The following is an 18,348-nucleotide window of genomic DNA, read 5'->3' as shown; positions in this document are numbered from 1 at the left end:
TTATGGGTGTCGATGGTTTGTATTTACCATGCTTGCTTAATATGCAAAATGAGAATTGGTCGAGATGATTTTGACTAAACACTTAGTCAAACACTAGATCTGAGTTTTCTTATTAGAGAACCAGGGAGTAAAATTTTCAGCATATGCTCACATTGCCAACTGTAACATCATCCCCAGCATTCACTTCAAATTGGCCACTTTGCTCTTCCTGCTATAGAGCACTTTTGCTGTCCCACCGCCTTTCAGCAGGGGGTAAATTATGCCCTACAATAAGAGCAGCAAGTATGTCAAAAGAAAGAAACAGAACAAACCCAGTTTTAAAATTCAAGTGGCACTGTCTTGCAGCATTTGCTCAGTTCTAGCAACAAACTCTCAGGATCACACCTGAGAACAATGTGCTCTGAAACTGTAACAAACAGAGGGATTTAATAATGCAGTTAGATAGGAATGGGCCCTTAGGATCTTTGTACAAGGCTGCTGCTAATTTCATGGGCTTTGTTCTGCACCAGCCTGGTTCTGGTCTGTCCCACTCTGATGGTAACGGAAGATGTGAGGCTGAGAGCTGAACTTCCACACCAGAGACCTTTTGCAGGCAGGCAGCCCCTCGCTTCTCACTCCCACACTAGCTGTGTTACTTTATCACCATCTAGACCACAACACAGCTGAAGCACATAAAAGACTGCGTACACAGCCTTGGCATCTGTCCTGGACCATGGTCCTCTCCCTTTGTGCTGAAAAAATAAGCCATCAACTTAATAAAATCACTGATGGCATTTCAAAGGTTAAAGCAGTGCTGCGAGTATTCCCTCTTACTTTCTCTCATCTCTCTAGAGAAGACACCACTAGTTCTTTGAAACAGTAAATAAACCTTAAACCTTTACGTGTTCAAAGGAAACGCTGGCTTGTCTCAGAGAGCATTCCTTTTGACACAGCCTCCAAAAGCCTGCTCCCTGGCAAGTTCATCCTGTTCCTCAGGCAAGACCTGGGTATTCCCTGCTGTGAAAGAGCAAGCCCTTCTTCCCCTTTTCCCTCAGTGGAAAGTACATCTTCTTTCTAGCCAGGCTAACCTTTGACTTTGTCTAGAGCATAACAATATTCTCTCCTTTGAAAGCTTCCTGGAGGACTTCTTCCTTTAAAGCAGAGAATTGCCCTAATTGGACCTCCAAGAACGACTGTCATCTTTTTTCACAATACTTTACAAGCCCACTGTCCTTCCCACCTCTCTATTCGGTGGTGTTAGATTTTGTTAGGTTTTAGATTAAAATAAATTAAAGGCAACTGCATGAGGTTAAAGTCACCTTAGGGTTTAAACCATTGTTATTGCAGTAGCTCTCTCCCTACTGTGGCACTATCATGCATCCATCACATTGTCACTTCTCCTTTCAGAGTACAATTGACAGAGAACAAGATGGAAATAGTCCATCAATCTAGTGTCACAGCTGTAATAAAAGTCCACAGAAAACCTATAAAACTGCTTACACTCTCAGCCATAGCACCAGCATGCTGGCTGGTGTAAAGTATTCTACAGAGCCGCAAAGAGGTAGTGTGTCGTATGGAAAAAACTGCCATTTGAGTCATTTTGCAAGTACTAACTGCTTGCAGTTACCACCCTGTCGTAACAGGAAAGAATGAAGACAGCAACAGCAAAGAAACATTTCTGCAATTCTCACAGTAAAAGCACAAGTAATTCTGCTTAATTTTCATCTGTTGGGCTCTGCCTATTGTACACATTAACATGCTAAGGGACGTAGTCACCCAAGTCACAAAGCATTTGTCTAAGTAATCAACTAGTTCACTGCAAGCAAGTCTACAACTGCTGTCAATGAACAGAAAAAAAAAATCTGTTATGTACTTCTGTGAGCACTATGTAATTGCCCCTTTGGTAAATTCTAGACAATGCATCTGAGTGTGGATTTCTTGTACGTAAATACTGTATGTAAAAAACATACACAGTAAAAACAGGAGAACAAGCTTTCAGAATAAAGAACACGTAGCATGTAAATCCTTGCTTACAGATCATGACAAACAAATTCATTGCATAGTGTGTATGCATCCTTAAGATATTTGATCCCAAATGAGGGGCACGCACAAGAAATGAGAGACACATGCTCCCCTGAGTACTGTTGCCATTCCTGTGATCTTAACAAAAATGCTAATACAAAACTAAATGAAGGGAAAAGGTAAGGGAAGAGATAAAATCATCAAGGTTCACATTTAGGAGGGAAAGAGAGAAGCTTCGGAAACCAAATAAACAAACAACATAAAGATGTCTGAGGAGACTGAATCTTAGGAAAAATACATGGAATATAATTCTGCTTCAGAATACAGCAATTTTCTAGAAATTCATGTAGAGGTTATACTGAAGAAAAAATAAAACATTCAGCCTGATATGAATTAGATTTAAATTAAAGGAATCACCTTTCTTTTAAAGAAGATCTGGAAATATCACATCATCGTATTCACTCCCATGAAGAAAGCAGTCAGTATATTCAGTTGGTTCTTTGCCAAAGTGAAAGATAACATGAGAATATCTTTACAGACATTCTAGCATTAGTTTTACAATAAAATAGAGACTCACTCTTTAAATTGTTTATTTCTTAATCCAGTTTTTAAGTGATTGGCCCTTGATTAGTACCATAATCCACCACCAAAAGGGGTGTTACAAAGCAGTTAAATTCCACTGTTTTGTCCAGCTTTCTTCATAGACTCTTTGTCAAAAATTCACCGGAGGAATGGTTTTGTTTATCAAATCATAATCAGATGTTTGCAGGGTGACCCAGAATATGAGCAATGACAGATGTGTCTCAGTCTTTGTGTCAGAAGATAATGATTTGAGTTAACAAAAATTGTTTTGGTGAGGTCACGGATCTTTCTATCATCAAATAAGAGTTCAGCAATCTGGGTAATGAGGAGCAGCAGGGAAAGCAAGTGAGAGAATGGAATGAAAAATAAGATTTTTACTTTTTTGATTCATTGTGACTAAGCCTTTAACTGTTCTAAGAAATAAGATTTCTTCTCACTTTTAAATAGCAGTTCAACTTAATCATTTATGTGGACACAGAAAAACGTGCTATAAATCCAAAGACAGAGAAATACTAAAATCTAGGATTTAGGATAATTCTTACCATATTGGCAATTGCTCTCTTTCTGCTAAATGCAAAGGCTTTTCCTGAACAGGATAACCAAGAATGACAAGAGGGAAGGTGAGGAGTCTTTTATCATCCCAGCAAATACAATGCTTGAAATGTTAAAAGATCCACAAAGTAATGAACCCCCCTGCAACATGAGCAAAACTCACGCTTGCACTTTGGAGCTGACTTCTACACATAGTTCTCCTCCCCTGGAGCCATACTGGCAACTACATCCATGGTCATGCCCTGGTTCTTTTGCACTGTTAATCACTCTTCTAGCATTTTATCTTTTGCCCAGAATCAACAGCCTTTAAGTGTTGCACACTCAGCTTTATGTTACACCTTTAGCCACCTGAATAGGCATGGATTTACTGGAGTAATGGGGATTTAAAGGAATTTCAAGCAGTTCGTCTTCCATTACATTAGGCCGTGTGAATACACACAGCTGTGCAGGATCCTACTTTAACTGAGGGCTGAATTCACCTTCCCTGTCAACAAAGATGCAATGGCAACAGCAGAAATCATCTGATGCTTTCATAACCAGGGGAGCTGCAAGGCTGTAGTACCAGTTTGTTACTAATGGTATTCAAATGATGGAAAGACTCCAAGTAGGTTATTGCTTCCAGAGGTGAATTAACATCTAGATGGCTCCAGAATTAGAGATTTGCCAAAATAATGCAAGATTTCTCTGGTATTGCTGCTCAATAAGACTATGAACGCAGGGGCAGCAAAGGCCCAGGAAGAATTACCATGCTTGGGCTTGCAGAGCCTCTGCCTGCCTAAACACCCCCCAGGTGTCTACGTTTGGGAGCTGGCACTATAGTCCTGTACTTTTTGAAGTCTTCTTGCCTCTAGCCACTGCATCTGACCCCGGTCTCTCCTGCACACTGCGAGAGCCCTGGGCTCCACTGCTGAGACCGCTGTCTATTCTCAGGTCAGAGAGAGGATCAGTACTGTTCTCCAAGACGTTGCACAAACTTAAACAAACCCATTCTGAGAAAATCAGTACCAAAGAAGTTATCACTTTTTTGTATCTCTCTGAACCAAGTGCAGACACACATGTGCCCTGCAGAAGTTCTTCATTCCAATACATCTTGTCTAGGATAGCAAATGAGAGAACACAGACATGCTCCAATCAAATGAATTAATCCACACCACATCCCTGCCTATTTTCCCCACTGATCTTGAAAAGATCTCTGATGTTTATTTAGACATCCTGTAAGGAATACAAATATTCTTTCTGTAGCTCAAGATCAGGGCTAATTATAAAATTTCCACTCTTTCTCTCTACCCAGACTAGTTTCTACTGTCCATGGCTGGGCTTTGCTGTTACAAAAACACACTCTACTTTTTCCTGTTCATAGCCTCCTCCATCTCTTTGTACATTCTCCTGTCTTTTCTCATTTCCTCTGTACCTGCGGTTTTAAGAACAACATTGATGCTGTCCACCTGTGGAGAGATTTTCTTTTCTCCAGTCACCCCTATCTGTGAAACCAAAGGGTTTTTTACCTGATGATGTTGAGGTTACAGTTTTATACTGTTACTGTAGTTAAGATGTGGCAACCCTTTAGAATGACTCGTTCATTGATAAGTACACTGAAACTATTTCATCTTCTTAGCACAACATGTTTGAGGAACCACTCAATAAAAGGAAGTTCTAAGACAAGAATACAGGCAGACTGATGGAAATAAATTGGAATACATAGCTTTGGATATAGACAAACTTCTCACATGAATAACTTCCAGTTTCTACCAAGATGACAGGCAGAGATTTGATGCTCTATAAATAGACTAAGGATCTAAAATGTTTTGGCTACCTTAATTCTGAAAAGTGGCATCACCTCAACCATTTAAAGAACTATTAGCCCTGAAAGTTAATTGGGACTGTCCTTATGAGAAGTTATTTTTGATGAAATCCAATATACGGGAAAATTCACAGCAATTAGTGGACATTGCAGATTATGCACACACATTTTGCATTATTTGGTGATTTTAATTGTTAAGTCTCACCCAAACTGGATTTTGCAATTAGTCTTTTATCTATTTGATGCATTCTCAGTACAGTGTTAAGCAGGACAGCTTTAGATAAAGAATGTTCAGATGTTTGTCTTAGATTAAGTAGGAGGGTGTTAATTGGCAAAGTAGTCTCTGATTTTGATATTAAATTTGAATATCATGGGGCATATTTTCACATTTATAAGGAAGCAGCACCCAAGTTCTGCATGCTGTGTTTACTTTGCAGGTCTTGAAACGAATGAAATATGTTGTTTCTAGTGTACAGATGGTCATTTATTTCCATGCCAAATTAATGATAGTTTTTTCCCTACCTTTTAACATCTGCCCTAAATTTATCTATTGTTGTGTTACACTTGGCTTTCTTAATTAGAGGAGAGAGTGAGTGTAATTTGAAGGCTCAGCTGGGATACATTTTCCAAACTACCCCACAGAGTCTGAGTCTTCTCGACTCTTGGGAAATCCAAACAGCCTGATGTTATTTTGGCAGCTCCCGTTTTCCAAGTTCCTTATTTTCTCCTCTGAACAGACAATGCTTCCCTCCAGGTCTCCCATATGGACAGTAAATAGGATGCTAACATCCTGTATGGTTGCTAAATTCTAGTTCATTCAGTTCACAGAAACTTCATGACTGCTCACTTGTTTCCATATGTTTTCAATGGTTCCTGTAACACTCCTTACCTCAGGACCAACTGATTAAATGGCATTCTTGGTGATCTTGTGTCCACTGTGTTTGAAGATTTTAATTTTTAATATACCTACTTGATTATACAGATATAACTTTTCCCTAGTTTATAACTATTTCCAGATTTTCTAGTTCAGTTGCTATTTTTTTACATATAGTTTATTAATTTCACCCATATTTCCCATTAGAGCATTAACTGGTACCTGCCTGATAACTTACATTGACTTATTGCCCCAGGCTGCTGTAAAAAGCATCCTGCGAGGACACGCTGTTTGGTTATTCATGGAGCTCTGTGTTCTGCAGATTGCTCAGTCCCAATTTTTCAGAAACAGTTTCATAAACTAAAACTGCATTAGAAAGCTCACTCTCCACTGCAGCTGATGATTTAATGCAAATTGTCAAGATATTCTGCACCATTTATGAAAAATATTTTGGAAAGAAAAAAGTAACATCTTTCCATCCAGCTTATAAAACACTGCAACATCTACTCAGAAGTACAATAGACTTCTTGTAAAGCCTTCACAGCAACAAATTTTGATATATATTCTTTCCCATATATCACAATCCTAAATAAAAGGATTTTGATCTTTACAAGCCTAGTCCACCCTGAATTACCTTAAAGGTAGTGAAAATGTTTATTATCTGCATCCATTTGGCGTTGCTGCTTATTATTTTATTTAGCTTTATTTAAAGTGCTTATTCACCACTCTGTTATATTACTCTGCTATTCATTTCCCTTAATCAGAGCATTCAATGTTGTTGCTATAGCAATACTGCAACTTTTTATATGATCAAATTCTTGTCTATTGACGTCTGTGCAAAAAGATTTAGAAATAATTCTATCAACAGCGAAAGTGGGCCAGGCGTTCATCTAGGAAAAAAGGCTCCTCTTACTTGGAGAGCCTGTTTGCATGATGGCATCATGTATACGTAAGCCATACTTCAATGTTCACCTTGATATATGATGTACCTAAATAAAGAGCTAATACAGAGCAATGAATGGAGCTTCTCTACCTTTGTGCACCACAGAGGATGTTTTTCGTCCACACATCATCAAGGTGGCCCTGCACAGCCTTGTGTTAGTGGCTAGAAATAGGTCAGAGATTCTACATTAAGTATGTAATGACCCGAATTTCCATGCAAGTGGAACAGTCCCTGATAGTCCAGACTAGCAAGTAACGCAAAAGTACCACTCTTTGGATGTAGGTTCACAGGATAGAATTTGTTTCCCCGTTTTCCTTGTGCTTGACCCACATAAAGCCCTCTCAGTAAAGATTTAGTATTTGAATTAAATTCACTGATCCACAGTTGTATTTCTCCAGTGTGAGTTACACTGACACAAAATGAAGTGGCGAATTAGGCCCTGAGGGCTTTAGGAATGATGGGGCCTTTTTGCAGGCCTTTTGGCTTGGGATGAGTTTTTGCCCACAGTGAATACATAAAATAACTAGCAAACTCTTTTACTTTGAATATCGGTTACAAGACCAAGGAGTGTTCATTACTTTACTGGCTGGGGATTGAAAGTTCCGAAATTAGAAAAGCTACTCAAGGAAAAAAAATTCTCTGCATGCTATAATTGAACTGGTTATGAAAAGAGCTGTGAAGAGACTATACAAGAGAGGCAGCAAATGTACTACTCAACAGTACAGCAGCAGCAAGAGGAATAGACACTGCAAGCAATTTCTAGGCCAAGGAGGCACAGAGGGGGATAGCAGGCCGAATAATGAGAACAAAAGAGAATTAAAAGTGCTTTACCAAAAGATTAATTTCAAATGTTTATAATAAAGTTGCACAAATACTTCTGTTCTGTAATTCAGTCTTAAAATAATGCAAATTAATCATACTTTAATTTGAGATCACATTCCCTTTGATAAACTTTCTGGGTGTTTCTCTAATAAATTTATCTTACTGCAGAGATATGAGGCCTTTTTACCTGTGTCCACTCCTTGAAGTCACAGAAGTTTCACTTTCCTCTGCTCCCATGAAAGACACCGATCCCTCGTGATTATTAAGGGAAGAGGACAGCAGCGGAAGAGGAATAATCCTATCCCTTTTACTTTTACTGTCCCTGTTAAAAAATAAAAGAAGAAAAAAAAATCTAAATACACAGAGAATAAGTACATAAATGTACACATCAGAGGCAGATGATGACAGTCCTATCATGCGAATTTCATGTCCTCTTCATAATTCAAATGATACAGGCCACATTCCCAGATGGTTGTACTGACAAAGCATTCTGGAAGTTGTTCTACAAGCTTGGAATCTGGTAGTATAATTTATTAAAACAAAACATGTATTTGGTGTCCCTCTGCTCCCTTAACCTTGTTATCATTAATTATTGTGTTGGAAATCAAAATATCATCTCTTTTCTGGTATTAATTTCATACAGAGATCTAAAGCTGGGTGGTGTGCATGTGCTTCTGCCAAGCTACTTGGATCAGCTCTGCTGGACAATGTGGGTGAGTGAGTCCATGCCTGTTTATGATGATTTTTCCTTTTGCTCATCTGCAACCTGGAAGCTGTGATGAAAACTTTGATGCTGGTGTATGAGATATATAGCAGCATGCACTGCTGCAAGCTGAAACTTACTTCCCATTTCTCTTTGGGATTTTAGTTCAGCAAGCCAAATTTTATTAGTACTGGATCCCCTGTCACAGAGTCCACTTAGTTGCTACTCCTACAGACTGTAAGCATTTATAATGCACAAGCAGTGCAGCATCTGAGCACCACACAACTGGCATATGGAATAAATCTTTTGTAAAGTATGAGACCAGTAATCAGCCCAGGAAAATAAATGTATTCTGAAGCATAACTGCACAGCCCACCCCACAGAGAACACGTTAATAGTTGTTAAATCTACAAGTATGCATACAAATATCCCATTATGGTGTATCTACAGTCTTATTAAATAGCAATCTTTCTTCCCATCAGTTAAATCAATCCCTCTTTCCTTTTTCTGAAACCAAGTACTCCATATTCCCTGTAGCTGGCATTAAGCCTAATTTTGTGGAAATCTGACAGACAAAATAACTTAATTTTCACTATGTAGTGCATTCAACCAAGGCTTTGGGCTATATTTGGAAGGGCAACCCTCCCAGTTCATTCATTAATCTGTTTTCCATAAATCTCATTGCATAAATAATGTAAGTTCATTATAAATATAATTAATAATGAATCCAGCTCCAAACTATGAATAAACTACGCTCTGGAGTTTTTCCAGAGTTTCCAAAGCATAAAAATTTTGTCTGAGAAATGGTTGAGGAACCAGCCATTTAGATCTGACACAACAGCAAATTAATATTGTACTAGGAAACTTCTAAGATCAATATAACAGACAGCCTCTGTTGGATGCATATAAAATCCCTGCGTTAAATGACTGTGTCACTGAAGCTCTCAGAGACAGGGGATGGTTGGAGGCCCAGCATGTGTTTGCTGTAGCACTCTGCTGAAATGCAGCCTTTATTAAGCCACATATCTTATGGAAAGTTTCTTTCTAGCAATTATTTTTCCTTTGTCCTAACTCTGTTTTCCAGAAGAACATATGCTCAAATTTCAGAGGCTGAGACAGACTGCTAGGTGGGGGAATACAGAAAGCATTACATGTTCCTTTACCAAAATCAAATCAAGCTTTGTAGTTGGGAATTTCTTCAGCATTTAATGAAAATGTGCAGAGGAAAACTACTTGCAGAAGGTCTATTTGCCTGCTTATGTTTAAAGCACTGAACTTTGGGGGGGCCTAAGCAATGAAGAAAAAAAAGCAGATGATTTTGCAAGTTGCATTAGCAAGTAACAAGCATGAAGTTTGCAACTCAGGCTCAAAAGTTTTTCCTTTACCTTCATTCAGGTTTAAATAATTACAGAACTTGCATATGGTTTATTCTGAAATACTACTGTAAATAAGAGATTCTACATAATATTAGTATTCATGGACATCAAATAAAAAACTGGCTGAGGATGGCATATTTCCCTTCTAACAGGAAAATTGTTGTGCAAAACCGTACATAGTTCAAACAACTTCAAAAAATAATGTTTAATATTTAAAGAAAAGTACTAGTCAAGGGTTCCATAACATCAGTAGATTTTATCATGTATTATTTACCTATTGGAGACTCTGAGACCTGCTCTATAACAAAAATGTAAAGATGGGTGCTGAAGTAGCCCTTCTAACTGTGAGAATACCTGAAGGAGGGTTTTTTGAGTTTATGATCTCTTAATGAATACAAACTACACAGATGATTATGTTAGCCAAATTAAATATTTGGTGGTATTATTATTTTATTCAATTAGAATTTAACTTTTTACAATCATTCCAGACTGGGTTAGGCACCTGAAGAACAGACAGGAAAGAAAAAACCCTGCCTCACTGACATTCAGGTACAGGACTACTCTCTACCCTGCTTGGCTATTATGCTCATAGACTAAAACAGAAGCCATAATATGCTACATCAGCTGGACAACTCTTTGTGCTAAAATATCAGAATATACGGAATTAAAAATGATTTAAACCTGCATACATAAGCATCTGATGAAACAGACAGAAAAGAACACAGATGGACAGAATTTCCAAACCCTCTGGCCAGAGCTGACATGAAGTACAGTCAAACAGGACAGGGCTGCATGTTCTCAAGAATGTGTAACAAAGTGAAAATTAAATTTATACTTTTCTGTGTGGTCTTATAATAACACACATTTTCAGTGAGGGTGCCTCCAAGTTGGTCCAATGGGCCAAAAGATGTATCCAAAATAAGCAGACTTCTTTCTCTGCTCTTTTCCTAGCTGCTTGCTCTCATACCCCCAGGCCAGACCTGGCTGGAGAAGCAATAGCAGATGCCTCGCACACACAGCCCGTGCGTGGCCAGCTGCGCACTGAAGGATCTCATAGCATCAAGTGACATTACACAGGAGGAGGACGCCCCATGTGCCCTCCAGCCTTCAGGCTGCATGGAGCAGAGGTGTCTGGGGGATGCAGCCCCTGCCCAAGCCCTGGCAGTGCTGCCATCACCAGGGCAGAGAGCAGTGGGGTGCCCCGACGCACAGCAAGTCACAGGAGCAAGTCTCAACACAAGAGAGGCACTTGACACCCCAAGCATGCTGCAGTTTTTCTGCTAGTGAAGCACTCCCAAGCAGATGGTTTTAGCATTAGGGATACTGTAAACAGCAGGTCTATCACAGCGCTAAAGTATGATAATCCCACCTGACTCAACATGTTATTCTTCACCTGAAGGGGAATCAATAACAGACATTTCACTTGCAACTAATCTTCAGCATGGCTTCAATCTGGTATATGAAGCAGTGAGAAAGGAATAGATTTGCTGTTATTAAAATTATTCAGAAAATATCAAATAAAGACTAACTTTAAAGACTTTGCTATTTGTTCATGGTCATCCTATAAGCAGAAAGATTTATTCAGCATCTATTCATTGAGTAAACTGCGGTGATTAATTTTTCAGTCATCAGTGTCTTTTGCAAAGAGACATTTAAAGAGCACGTGCAGTGAGCATTTTATGAGTTGCATTTTATTTGGCCAGGAAGCTGGACAAGAGGAAGATGACCTTGCCTGACACAATTTCTTTATGAGACCATCTTCTCAATGATCTATGGCTCCACCGCATAGAATTATGGTTGCCCTTGGAACACGGGTCAAGTAATGTTGCTAACATACATTCTTCCCTGTCAAACATCTAACTGATCCTGTGGTTTGCAGAGCCACTACTATTACTTCCAAATTTGATTTGCATGTTTTCAGCAAAGAGGTGCCTATGCCTGTACATGATAAGTAGCTGCACCTGCCTTCAATTTGCTTTACTACATATAATTTCCTAAGTGAGCAGTTCAAATACTCTAAGATGGCAATCAAAGACTAGCAAGATTTCAGTAGCATAAACAAGGACTGAATTACTCTTAGCTTTCGACCCGTGTTTCCCTGGCCTTGTCCAATTTCTTGACTAAAACTGGGAAATAAAGACTCGGCTCCACTAAATATAGTTGTCGTCTGTTCACTGAGAAGCTGCAGGATAGAAAACTGTTTTATCAAGGCATGATGCTTTATTTCAGTAACTCTGAGCTTTACAGCCACTGTCTTAAAACTGACAGAGAATATATTCCAACTTATAAATACAACAGAAGTACAGGTAATATATATTTGTGTGTGTCCCAGAAAATATGTCTGCTGTTCCAGTTTACCTGTTCCTTTTCTGATGAGAACTAGTGTGTTTGATATTGTATGTCCAGTTCAAGTCTAATACTTGTTTCAGTGATTACTGTACAGTTGCCATTACATGTTTGTGTCCCATTTTATCCATCAGGATGAACACACCTCACAAGATCAACACAGCACAATACAATCAATGCTGGTACATTAAGCTTGGTACTCAAGGGGTAAAAATTTGCTTATGTCCATTGCTTTTAATTGCACTATCTGAAATCAGACAAGCAAGATGTGAAATAACATTTTTTTCTGAGATTATACTTATCATTTGATATAAGAAGATTATTCCAGTGTAACGAGCTTTCCAACATGAATATACAGAAACTATCATCATCTTGTTGAATCTATGAAGTGTTGTAAAAATCATATGCTGTTTCTTGCAAAAGCAAACTTCACCCTGAAATAATCTAAAAGATAACGTATAGAGGAGCAAAGGTCAAGTTGTAACCTGTACAGTCCATAAGTAGATGGCCATATATAAATTCCTATTATTTTCTGTGAATATATTAGCCTCATGTTTTTACATTATAGCATTACCTTGTACTAAAGTTATTACTTTTTAGGTATAATAAAAGTATTACCTTACACATCTTCACAATTTTCATATCTTATTTAAGCTGGTCTGACCACTGACCACCATTTTTAATCAAATACTGAATTCTGTCATTCCATCAAAAAAAAGGCAGAAAATGGTAACTATATATTTTGCTGCTACTGAAAATTAGGTTAAATGTTTTTAAATTGGACAGGAAAATATATGAATTGGAAGAATTAAATTGGATAATTTATCTAATATAACTAGATCCAAAACTACAAATACCTGGTAAAAATGTACTGATTTTTATAGAAATGTCTTCTGAAAAAAAATGTATCAGGAGTGCAAGAAGAGAAAGAACATTCAATACAAGTTTGCCTCCAGAATGTGAAATGTCTTATTAGTTGTGACTAATTACTTGACCAATATTTCTTCATAATATTTAGATTTAGTTGGGTTTAATAGTCACCTTGTAACAGCAGAAAAGCGACAGTGTGCTCTACTGTCTAAATGAGCATATCCACTTTTCAAGATCAGACTAGCCATTTGTTACCCTCAAGATGGAATACAATATGTAATATTTCTTCCTTAGAAAATCTTGTTTCGTATAATATCACATCCAAACTTTCAGCTAAAGTAATTTTTAGAATATGGACTCTAATGCAATCTCAGTTCTTATAAACGGACTCTCCTAGAAATTAGTTCTTTAAAGGCATACAATGCATGCTTGAACAGCATTATCTTCTAAAGGGCCACATGAGTCGTCCAAGTTAAAAGAGCAGAGAGATAAAATCCACTTGTTAAATAAAGTCAGAATAGCGGAATTAATTTACTACCCACTAAATTAATCATTCTATTAATAATATGGTTCTTTTATTAATTTGTAATAAAATACGAACTGAACAATGGCAGAAAATATTGCTCAAAAACTATTCTTGATTTAACATACATATTAATTCATCACCCACAATGAAAGTCAGTACCTAAGACTTCCCTCCAAGTTTAAAGGCAAAATTGTACTTTAGTCCCCGGGCAAGCTAAAAACAACACTGGAGAGCCCACTGAGTCATTAGTCTCTAGAAACTGGTCCTCACCTGAAACCCATAAAAATAATACCATCTGCTGATTGTTCACTAGGCCCCCCAAAATTATTTGCTAGTTTCAACGGAACTATCATCACCATGAATTGGCAATACCTCCTAACTTCTTATCTCAGGAGAGCAAGCCAACCAATTAAAACTAAACTTTGCAAACTGTAGATCTGAAAGCGGCTTTTAACCTTCTAAGCACTGGGGCTGTGGTACTGTCAAGTCGCTGACAGTAATTACACTTCCAAAATTAAAACACCTATCACATGATATACATGGATACTTACATGGCAGAGTAGTTGTTACTTAAGAAAACATTTGTCAGTATTCGTCCCCATGAGATATAAATTGAGCTCTTTTATGGTCATAGTAGAAAACAACTTGCGGTGTCTCAGAAAGTGGTATGAGAAAATTAGCAATAAATGTTTTATTTCAGTAACTGATGGCTAAACAGAAACAAAGAGTAAGATACATTTCAGGAACTGGCCCAAACACTGATGGTGCAGGTTTTCATTTCTAATTAAAAACTTCATAAAAATATATTGATATTGCTTTATTAGCAATTTCTTTTGTCCCAATATTTTCTCAAATGTCAGTTATTTGAAAGGGGCAAACTTTACACATTACCAACTTTCATAAGATTAGAAAAACAAAAAAGAACATGGTATACCGTATTCCTATATAATGAAAAATTGATTATAAGCAAAGAATTGCATACTGTGCCGGTGTTGTAAATTACTTCCTCTGTGGCTTTTACAACATTGCCTATAAACATAATTGAATGTCACTAGTTTATGTTTGTAAATACAATCCCAATGACATTGCACCTGGGAGCGCGTATGCACAGTCATCTGTTATGGAGAAGGATCTAAACATATGGCCTGTTGATTGGGGTCTGGCCCCAAAGCTATCACAAAATTCTCCAGCCAGTTTTCTGCCAGACTAACCCATCACAATAATTCACTGCTATCAAATAGGAACTTCCCAACAACAACCAAGAAAGTGTACAGCATTTGAAACAGCCACTTCAGATCTAAACACTAAACATTTGAGAAAGCAAAGGTCATAGGCATACCTCTTACTATATCAGGTCCAATCCGACATTTTTATTCATTTTACTAGGCTGGCCTGTTAAGATACAGATTTTATTCTCTTCTTCAATTTGCCAATAACACCCTTCTAGACCAAAGCTTTAACAAAGGGTTTATCTTTTGCACATATGAGTAGCATCTGTATGTTCAAAGCTAAGCTGATTCTTTAAGCATAGTTGGACCTCATGTGCATGGCTCCCGTCAGCTGTTAGCAGGCAAAGCAGTTTTAGATAAGTCTTCTGTGTCTCACAAATGTAATACACATGCTTACTGAAAACAAGCAAAACATGCTTGTTTTCTGCATGTGTTTTTCTGAATAGCATAGTAACAAGAAAAGCAGAAATTAAACTGTAAGTTTGCATTTGTGAAAATGAGTAAATGTTCAAGGGAATTCAAATAGGATAGGATATTTAAACTTTAAATAAATACCTTTGGACAGAATATTTTTCACCACTAAACAGAAGAGTTTTATATATTTGAAATGAGATACAGATTTTGACAATCACTGAAGCTTACTGCAGGGTTGGAGACTTTAAAAATAAAGGTCTACATATACATTTTTTGCAAGAAACAGCAATGAGACTATGAACTGAGCACCTGTTAGCAATGCCAGAATCTATAAATTAGGGCAGTATCTGTTGGCATCTCAGTTATTACATTTGAATTTGAAACATCTACCTAAAGTAAATTGCAGCATTTGGGCTGCTTTCTTTGTCATACCTCACAGTAAAAGCTGGCTTAGTTTGATCCTGAAATGCTTTTAAATTGATAACTGTAAGTGAATGTGAGCAATGGCCATGCTCATGCAATTTTACTTTGTATAAAATAAAATAGTCAAAACTTGGTACTGTAAGTGATAGCCTGCTGGTAGAACATACTGAAAAGAGAAGATGTTCTTTCTAATCAACCTTTGAAGAAATGTTCTAGAGGACAAAAATATTCAAGTTACCAGCTGACCTTTAGAGTCATATAGGAGAGGATGTGCATAATGCATTATTCTGTCGGATATGCGTTACTTATTATAAAATAATAGAGGCTTCAGTACTTTACATGACCATTAGGAAGATCAGAACATAACCCAGCCTTCATAATATAATTGAGTGCTACAAAAATATTGCTAATGATTAATATACCAGACATTATGCATCGCTCCTACGAGGTAGTTTTGTTCTGACACAGAATGATGACTGTCAGAGTACTGCTGCAGCTTAAAACATACGAGGCCTGCAGGATTCCGCGGGCAATCGTAATGCTGTATGTGGGGGTAGAAATTCCTCATTAATGTCAGAATGCCTCAAACATCTGTTTACACTAAGCCAACAACAACAACAAAAATTAAATTCTTTTCTGCACACAGCTGCACAATTCTCCCTTCAGCATGCAGGGGAATGAACTCTCAGAGCTAACCACAGACACCCACCATCACATGCCACCGCTGCCCTGGCCTTGCACAAGATTCCCCCTGTGCCATCTCCCCAGGACAGGCCTGGAATGACTCAGCCATTTATAACACCTGCAAGCTCCCTTCAGCTCGGGCAGGAGCAGCTCACAAGGAGCCCACCCTGGTAGCGCTGCCGGGCCCTTCCCTCACAGTGAGGCCTGCGGCCTGCCTGAGGCCTACCTGCGGCCTGCACCCACCAGGTGTGATGAGGTGCAGGGATTTCTTCTTTTTTTTGCTAAAAAAAAAAAAAAGTCAGCACTAAAAAGTTGTGTCTGAATCTGAATCCAGCTGAATTTTGGTTTGGTTTGTTTGGGCACAGAAAGAATTCTAGCAGTTTGCATGAGAATGGGTCTGAGCGGGCAGCAGTTTGACACTTGTTGCATGGAGGGAGTGTCTTTCTCTGAGGTGCCATGTTGGGCTACCATTTCTTTGCCATACAAGGTGGCAACATTTATGAAGGTAATCCTGGGAAACAACAACAACAAATAAAATAAAATAAAAATGGGGCTCACAGACCTTCAGTCCAAGATTAGGGATCATTTCAAGTGACGAAATGGAAAAGTTTTCTTTATAAACACTCAAAAATGAAAGGACATTTGAAACTAGGGATTTTTATTGTAAGAAAAAAGATTGTTACCATTTCAGAAATTATGTATACAACACCAACTCCTCCATATTCAGAGAAAAAAAAATCTAAAAAGAAAAGGAAGTCATTACTCATTCAAACACAGGAGTTCCAAGAAACCAAGGCAAAGTCTCTTTCTGAAACATGCAGCAGCACAAGATGGAAAAAAGAGCGGCACCATGAGAAAGCAGTGGAGAACAGATACCCTTAGTCAGCTCTGAGAACTGAAATTCCCAAAAGCAGAAAACAGACATCTAAAACCAAGATGATATTTCCATTTAAGACATTTAAATGAACAAATATTACAAATTTAAATTACCCCATTAATCCCTTCATTCCTGAAGCCATATATTTACTCCAACAGAAGACACAACAAATGTTCCTTTGCACATCTTGATTCACAGTGGAAGCAGTAAAGCCCATGTGAGCAAAGCTAACTTTCTCTAGAAACCCAATGTTGAAAGGGTTGTTTAGAAATAGCCCCAATTTTTTAATTCTTCACTCTCATACTTTAAAATTATCTAGCAGGCATAGCCAACTGATAATGAGACATAAAGACTGAAATGGCAGTGTCTTACATAAGACCACGCAAACATCATTAGTAACAGAAGCATATAAGTGTTTTCTCTTCTTGCTGTTGAATCAAAGGATCGTAAAAGTTACCACGGGAAAGTTAATGAATACTTTCTAGACACCTTTATTTTTGGGGGGAGGAAAAAAAAAAAAAAACAAAAACAAAAAAAAGCTTTCACTAGTGGTTTAATTTTTATTTTGAAAATTAATGGAGTGGATGAAATCCTTAAAAAAAAAAAAAAGATATATTTTTTTTTTAATACAAAACCCCTGTACTCAGCCATCAGGGATTTATGACATTCCCAATGCTCAGCCTAAGTAATCAGAAGCAGGAGAAGAGAGTAGCCCTCCTGACCATAGTACTTCATGGCTGGATCCACAGCACTTTGTAGTTGATGTTCCAGTAGATGGATTAGACCTATAGTCCTAGAAACACTGCCTGTTGGGGATGCTTGGGAATAGCATTTACAGACTGTGAAATGAAGAGAAAGAATTCATCCCTAAAAGAAGAAAAAATAAAAAAAAAAAAAGAAAGAAACACAAGTTTTTATTTCTCTTTTCTGGAAGAGAAAAAACAAACAACAACAACAAAACAGAACTAGCCTCCGATTAGCATTTTAACCTGGTCTAATGGGGATCCTTTAGATTCAAATTGTAGAAATGCCAGTCCAAGAAAAACAGAAAAATGCTGAATAAACTTCACTTATTTTCTTCCTGGCTCACAAGAAAGTGTACTCAAGTTTTAGAATAAAATAGTCCATTTAAGGAATTTTCAAACGCCATCTCTCTCACTTCTGACTTTAAGATTTTATTCACTTTTCTCTTTTTATTCACATTAAAATGTGGATACGGTCTTTCAATTCCATCTTTTCATGGGATAAAATCACCCAAAGAGGCAGCAACACAGTTATGGACAGAAGTACAAAGGAAAATGTGCAATACACAATTCAACAAGAAT

At 37.7% G+C, this 18,348-nt stretch overlaps 1 long non-coding RNA gene across 1 annotated transcript in view; it reads right to left on the bottom strand.

Annotated features, from left to right (window-relative positions):
- Window positions 1-17,658, bottom strand: part of LOC136791373 (uncharacterized) — a 151,625-nt gene extending 133,967 nt beyond the window's left edge. Inside the window, exons 1-2 of the long non-coding RNA XR_010833227.1 lie at window positions 16,172-17,658; window positions 7,763-7,897 (exon numbers count right to left, since the gene is read on the bottom strand). This is a non-coding gene — a long non-coding RNA (uncharacterized lncRNA). The remainder of the gene's footprint in view (window positions 1-7,762; window positions 7,898-16,171) is intronic.
- Between the last annotated feature and the right edge of the window lie 690 nt (window positions 17,659-18,348).

The sequence above is a fragment of the Anser cygnoides genome, chromosome 8 (genome assembly GCF_040182565.1).
Source record: "Anser cygnoides isolate HZ-2024a breed goose chromosome 8, Taihu_goose_T2T_genome, whole genome shotgun sequence".
Classification (NCBI taxonomy): Eukaryota; Metazoa; Chordata; class Aves; order Anseriformes; family Anatidae; genus Anser; species Anser cygnoides.
This window is presented reverse-complemented; position numbering and strand designations above follow the sequence as displayed.